This window comes from Cyprinus carpio, unplaced genomic scaffold (genome assembly GCF_018340385.1).
Source record: "Cyprinus carpio isolate SPL01 unplaced genomic scaffold, ASM1834038v1 S000006610, whole genome shotgun sequence".
In the NCBI taxonomy this organism is placed as follows: domain Eukaryota; kingdom Metazoa; phylum Chordata; class Actinopteri; order Cypriniformes; family Cyprinidae; genus Cyprinus; species Cyprinus carpio.
In genome coordinates this window covers 377,068-384,058 of record NW_024879251.1, presented here as the reverse complement: position 1 = coordinate 384,058, position 6,991 = coordinate 377,068, and the positions used below count along the sequence as shown (strand labels likewise).

General features: G+C 35.1%; 2 long non-coding RNA genes across 3 annotated transcripts; both read left to right on the top strand.

Annotated features, from left to right (window-relative positions):
* The first annotated feature begins 3,627 nt into the window (after positions 1-3,627).
* LOC122144170 lies at positions 3,628-4,021 on the top strand. The gene is made up of 3 exons (XR_006159583.1): positions 3,628-3,727; positions 3,807-3,852; positions 3,942-4,021. It is a non-coding gene; the product is annotated as an uncharacterized LOC122144170 (long non-coding RNA).
* A 253-nt stretch (positions 4,022-4,274) lies between these two features.
* On the top strand, positions 4,275-6,788 carry LOC122144169. 2 transcript variants are annotated; one of them, XR_006159581.1, is made up of 10 exons: positions 4,275-4,344; positions 4,413-4,458; positions 4,552-4,773; positions 5,168-5,267; positions 5,961-6,006; positions 6,090-6,189; positions 6,267-6,312; positions 6,400-6,496; positions 6,577-6,622; positions 6,710-6,788. It is a non-coding gene; the product is annotated as an uncharacterized LOC122144169 (long non-coding RNA). The 2 variants fall into 2 exon arrangements; XR_006159582.1 differs by lacking the exon at positions 5,961-6,006 and adding an exon at positions 5,343-5,388.
* The last annotated feature ends 203 nt before the right edge of the window (positions 6,789-6,991 follow it).

The following is a 6,991-nucleotide window of genomic DNA, read 5'->3' as shown; positions in this document are numbered from 1 at the left end:
GTAGTACTAAATTCCCAGGAGGACTTGAACGACCATTAAAGCTTCAATTCATTTGATTCAGCTTGATTCCCTTTTGTTAGGATCATTGGTTGTGGTAAGAAGAAGGTACTAGTTTAATGATTCACATAATTAGATGGCAGATTACTGTAGAAACTTCAGCATTTGTTGTTTTGAGGTATATTGGCATTTAGACTTTAAAATTCAAAAAGTGTTCATTGCTTTAATGGTTTCTCTAAACTTGATTTCCCTCTGTACATTTACATATAAATGCTTAGACATGAGATTTTTCTCTGGGAGGGAAGAAAATACACATGGCTTTGCACTTTTAAACTGCTACAAGATAGGCTCCTCACAGCATGGGAAACAGTTAGCTTTAATGTGAAGTTAATATACATATTTAGGAAACTATTTTTTTTAAATTAAAAGTTTTCATTTAATGTGTTTGATATTTATGATGAGTTTTGGAGACACTACATCAGGGATAGGCAACTGTCCTGGAGGGCCACTGTCCCGTGAGTTTAGCTCCAACCCCACTAAACACACCTGAACAAGGCAATTAGTGTTTTCGGGATTACTCAGATAGAGACAGGCAGGTGAGTTTTTATTAAGGCTGAAGCTAAACTCTGCAGGATAGTGGCCCCTCCAGGACCAGAGAGTTGCTCATCCCCTGCACTACATGTTGACTGGGAGCAGTTGTAAACAATTGTAATGACAAAAAGATTTTTTTGAACAAAAATACTATGGCAAGCCCTAAATGTTTGCTTTTTAATTACAAGAATAAATTGTATATATAAAAACACATTTGTCAAAGCATAAAATCATAAGTGCCTTCATCTTCACATGTTACTGCTGAAATACATTAAATTTTATATTAAATTTGCAGTTTTGATGTACAAATTGATTTCCGAATTACAATAAATTTTTTTACAATTGTGAATAAAAAGTTATGCTTAATAGGCAGGCATGCTTAGCTAATATAGCGTGTGGTAATTGAGAAGTAAAGTGGATTTTAAAAATTTCTGTTAAAAAAAAAAAAAAAAGAGTGGGTAACTGTTAACAGTATATTACCGAATAGATTGGTGCTAAATTTTTCATAAATATAAATGTGTATATCAGTGATCCTCAAATCTGGCTTGCAATATCCACTTCCCTCCAGAGTTTAGCTCTGCCCTGAGCTCTGTTAATCAATGTCTTCAGGATCATTAGGAAATGACAAGTAGGTTTGTTTGATTATAGGGTTGGAGCTAAACTCTGTGGGAGAGAATTCACCTAGGCTGTACAGACATTGTTTTTGGATCAGATTTGTCATATCAGTGGCTTAACATAACGGGCAGTTTGCTGAGGAAACCTATCAGCGTCATTGTCAAAATCAAAAGCATACCCTCCTTAAAGATTAAATGTGAACCAAGGTTAAACTTTTAATAGGAGCAAGGCAAATCAGCCTGTGGCACTGCTGAGGTGTTATGGAGGCCCAGGATGCTTCGGGATAGTGGCCTTAAGCTCATCCAGAGTGTTGGGTCTTATGCCTCAACTTTCTTTCACAATATCCCACAGATTCTCTATGGGGTTCAGGTCAGGAGAGTTGGCAGGCCAATTGAGCACAGTAATACCATGGTCAGTAAACCATTTACCAGTGTGTTTTGCACTGTGAGCAGGTGCCAGGTCGTGCTGAAAAACGAAATCTTCATCTCCATAAAGCTTTTCAGCAGATGGAAGCATGAAGTGCTCCAAAATCTCCTGATAGCTAGCTGCATTGACCCTGCCCTTGATAAAAACACAGTGGACCAACACCAGCAGCTGACATGGCACCCCAGACCATCACTGACTGTGGGTACTTGACACTGGACTTCAGGCATTTTGGCATTTCCTTCTCCCCAGTCTTCCTCCAGACTCTGGCACCTTGATTTCAATGACATGCAAAATTTGCTTTCATCCCAAAAAGTACTTTGGACCACTGAGCAACAGTCCAGTGCTGCTTCTCTGTAGCCCAGGTCAGGCGCTTCTGCCGCTGTTTCTGGTTCAAAAGCACACGCCTGTGCACGGTGGCTCTGGATGTTTCTATCCAGACTCAGTCCACTGCTCTTACCCTCTCGCTTGAGGGTGTCAATGATGGCCTCTGGACAGCAGGTAGCCGCCGGCAGTCTTACCCATGATTGTGGTTTTGAGTAATGAACCACAGGCTGGGAGCTTTTTTAAAAAGCCTCAGGAATCTTTTGCAGGTGTTTAGAGTTACTAGTTGATCTCAGATGATTAGGCATACCTCGCTTTTAGAGAACCTTTTCATGATATGCTAAGTTTTGAGATAGGAATTTTTCGGTTTTCTTGAGCTGTATGCCAAAATCATCAGTATTAAAACAATAAAAGACCTGAAATATTTCAGTTGGTGCAAATGTCTCTGCAAATATATGAAAGTTTAATTTTTATCAATATATTATGGAAAATACTCCACTCTGTTCACAATATGCTTTTCCAGGTTTTTGCAGAAGGACTCCGTATATGATTCTCCACTCAGATCTGTTTTTATAAAACGCACAAAACCAATAAGAATGTAAATTCCATTATGTCTACAAGTAAAACTTGAATTCGACTGATTTCTTCAAGCATCTAATCTGTTTAATACCTTTCAGGTTTGCATCAAACCCAATATCTACTGTCCAATCTACTCAAACGGAGTGTACAAATGTCTACATCCATTGCTAAATGTATTACTTCAGTAAAACACTTTTAATTATCAATATGCTAATTTTCTGCTAAAACTGTCCTTTCCGATTGCAATATGCTACATGTGTCTATTATTTTATCTCTCTATGAACTGTTTTTATGAAGAGGCACATAACCGATAAAAAGGTAAATTGAATTAATATAATATCTGCAAAATTTGAACTGACTGATTTGTTAAAGCACTTAACCTGTTAATGCAATTTCAGGTTTGTGCATCAAAACCCAATATCTACGGTCCAAATGACTATCAAAAGGTTAGTGTATAGATGTCTACATTAGTTGCACAATGTTTTAGTTGTGTAAACACTGTTTATCAAGCAGTTAATGTTCCTTCAACGTGATATTTTCAGATTTCTGCAACACAGCTACACTTCAAACTTCCCTCTCTCCATTATATGATTCTAAGCTCCATGATCTCTCTGTTTTCTTATGAGGCCGCACAAAACCGATAAAAAGGTAAACTGAATTAATATAATATCTGCAAAATTTGAACAATTTGTGCAAGCACTTAATTACAATTTCAGGTTTTGTGCATCAAAATACAATATCGACTTGTCCACGTACTCTCAAAAGGTTGAGGGTACATAGGTCTGTTAGTTGCAACAGTGTTTGTTTTAGTTGTGTAAAATATATTAATCAGTAAAATGGTACATGAATGTATCTTCAGATGTACTGCAATATGGCTACACTTCAAACTTCCTTCTCAATGATATGATTTCTACGCTCCATGAACTGTTTTTAGGAAGAGCCACCACAACCACATAAAAAGCGTACAAGTTTGAAATTGCAGGTCGGCAAGCTTGTGAACCTTGATCTTTCTCCGAAGCAGCAATGTTTTACACTGTTAAGGTTTTAGGTTTGTGCATTAAAGCTCAATATCAGGCACACAACCAATAAAAAATTTTCAGATTTCTGCAATGTGCTACATGTGAAACTTCCTCCTTATCCTATAGTTGATTCTCTATGCCATGAACTTTTTATGTAGAGGCACACAACCAATAAAAAGGTAAATTTTAATTGATATCTGCAAAACTTGAATTGACTCATTTCTTAAAGCAGTCTTTCACCTGTTGATAAATTTTCAGGTTTGTGCATCAAAACTAAATATCTATTGTCCCCTACTCTCAAAAGGTGAGTGTACATATCATACCTCTATTAGTTAGTTTTTTTTCTTTAAGTGTTTTATCAAGCAGTTAATGTTCCTTCAACTCTTTTTTCAGATTTCTGCAATACGCTACTTCAAACTTCCCTCTCCATTATGATTCTCTACGCCATGAACTGTTTCTATAAAGAGGCACACAACCGATTAAAAAGGAACATTGAATTGTATGTCTGCAAAGCTTCAATTGACTAATTTGCACAGTTTCACCCAATAACTGTATATTTTCAGGTTTGTGCATCACTATTAAATATCTACTGTCCACTACTATCAAAAAGGTGAGTGTACAGATGTCTACATTAGTTGCACAATGTTTTAGTTGTATAAACACCATTTATCAAGAAGTTAATGTTCCATGAATGTATTTTCAGATTTCTGCAATATGCTGCACTTATTCCCTCTCCATTATATGATTCTCCGCTCCATGATCTGTTTTTATGAAGCGGCACAAAACCAATAAAAAGGTAAATTGAATTAATATAATATCTGCAAAATTTGAACCGATTTGTTCAAGCACTTATTACAATTTCAGGTTTGTGCATCAAAATCCAATATCTACTGTCCACTACAATCAAATGGTGAGTGTACAGATGTCTACGTTAGTTGCACAATGTTTTAGTTGTGTAAACACTATTTATCAAGAAGTTAATGTTCCATGAATATATTTTCAGATTTCTGCAATAGCTACACTTCAAACATCCTCCATATCCATTATGATTCTCTGCTCCATGAACTGTTTTTATGAAGCTGCACAAAACTGATAAAAAGGTAAATTTAATTAATATAATATCTGCAAAACTTGAATTAACTCATTTGTTGAAGAACTTTTTCACCTGTTAATGTTTTCAGGTTTGTGCATTAAAACTCTATCTATGGTCCACTACTCCCAAAAAGTGAGTGTACATATTTAACTAATAGATGTACCATGTTTTAGTTGTGTAAACATTTATCAAGCAGTTGATGTTCCATGAATGTATTTTCAGATTTCTGCAATATGCTACACTTCAAACTTCCTTCTCCATTATATGGTTCTCCTCTCCATGAACTGATTTTATGAAGCAGCACAAAAACCAATAAAAGGTCAATTTAATTGATGTAATATCTGCAAAATTTGAACTGATTTGTTCAAGCCCTTCACATGTTAATACAATTTCAGGCTTGTGCATAAAAACCCAATATCTACGGTCCACTACTATCAAAAGGTGAGTGTACAAATATCTACGTTAGTTGCATAGTTTTAGTTGTGTACACTATCAGGCAGTTAATGTTCCATGAATGTATTTTCAGATTTCTGCAATACACTACATGTGAAACTTCCTCCTTATCCTATATTTGATTCTCCATTCCATGAACTGTTTTTATGAAGCAGCACAAAACCAATAAAAAGGTAAATTTAATTCCTATAATATCTACAAATTTGAAATGATTTGTTCAAGCCCTTCACCTGTTAATACAATTTCAGGTTTGTGCATCAAATCTCAATATCTACTGTCCACTACTATCAAAAGGTGAGTGTACAGAGGTCTACATTAGTTACACAATGTTTTAATTGTGTAAATGCTATTTATCAAGCAGTTAATTTCCTATGAATATATTGTCAGATTTCTGCAATACGCTACCCTTCAAACTTCCTTCTCCATTATGATTCTCCGCTCCATGAACTGTTTTTATGAAGCTGCACAAAAACAATTAAAAAGGAAAATTTAATTGTATAATCTGTGCAAAATTGAATTGACTAATTTCTTTGAGCAGTAATTTTAAAACAATCATTCTTTCAGTTTTGTGCAGAACAAGTCAATAACTACTGTCCACTACTCCCAAAAAGTGAGTGTACAGATGTCTACATAAAGTGCTAAATGTTTTAGTTGAATTATCAAGAAGTTAATGTTCCATGAATGTATTTTCAGATTTCTGCAATACGCTACACTTCGAACTTCCTTCTCCATTATATGATTCACCGCTCCATGAATTGTTTTTATGAAGCAGCACAAAACCAATAAAAAGGTAAATTTAATTCCTATAATATCAGCAAAGTTTGAACTGATTTGTTGAAGCCCTTCACCTGTTAATACAATTTCAGGTTTGTGCACCAAAACCCAATATCTACTGTCCACTACTCTCAAAAGGTGAGTGTACAGATTGCTAAATGTTCTAGTTGTGCAAACACTTTAATTATCAAGAAGTTAACGTTCCATGTATGCATTTTCAGATTTCTGCAATACGCTACATGTGAAACTTCCTCCTTATACTATATTTGATTCTCTACGCCATGAACCGTTTATATGAAGCAGCACAAAACCAATAAAAAGGTAAATTAAATTCATATATCTGCAAAACTTGAATTGACAACTTTCTTAAAGCAGTCTTTCACTTGATACATTTTCAGGTTTGTGCATCAAAACCCAATATCTACTGTCCACTACTATCAAAAGGTGAGTGTGCAACTAACGTAGACATCTGTACAATGTTTTAGTTGTGCAAACACTTTATCAATCAGTGTTCCATGAATGTATTTTCAGATTTCTGCAATATGCTACACTTCAAAGATCCTTCTCCATTATATGATTCTCCGCTCCATGAATTGTTTTTATGAAGCAGCACAAAACCAATAAAAAGGTAAATTAAATTCATATATCTGCAAAACTTGAATTGACAACTTTCTTAAAGCAGTCTTTCACCTGTTGATACATTTTCAGGTTTGTGCATCAAAACCCAAAATCTACTGTCCACTACTATCAAAAGGTGAGTGTGCAACTAACGTAGACATCTGTACAATGTTTTAGTTGTGCAAACACTTTATCAAGCAGTGTTCCATGAATGTATTTTCAGATTTCTGCAATATGCTACACTTCAAAGATCCTTCTCCATTATGATTCTCCACTCCATGAATTGTTTTTATGAAGCAGCACAAAACCAATAAAAAGGTAAATTTAATTCATATAATATCAGCAAAGTTTGAACTGATTTGTTCAAGCCCTTCACCTGTTAATACAATTTCAGGTTTGTGCATGAAAAATCAATAACTACTGTCTACTACTATCAAAAAGGTGAGTGTACAGAGGTCTACATTAACTGCTTGATAAATAGTTTACACAACTAAAACATTGTTCA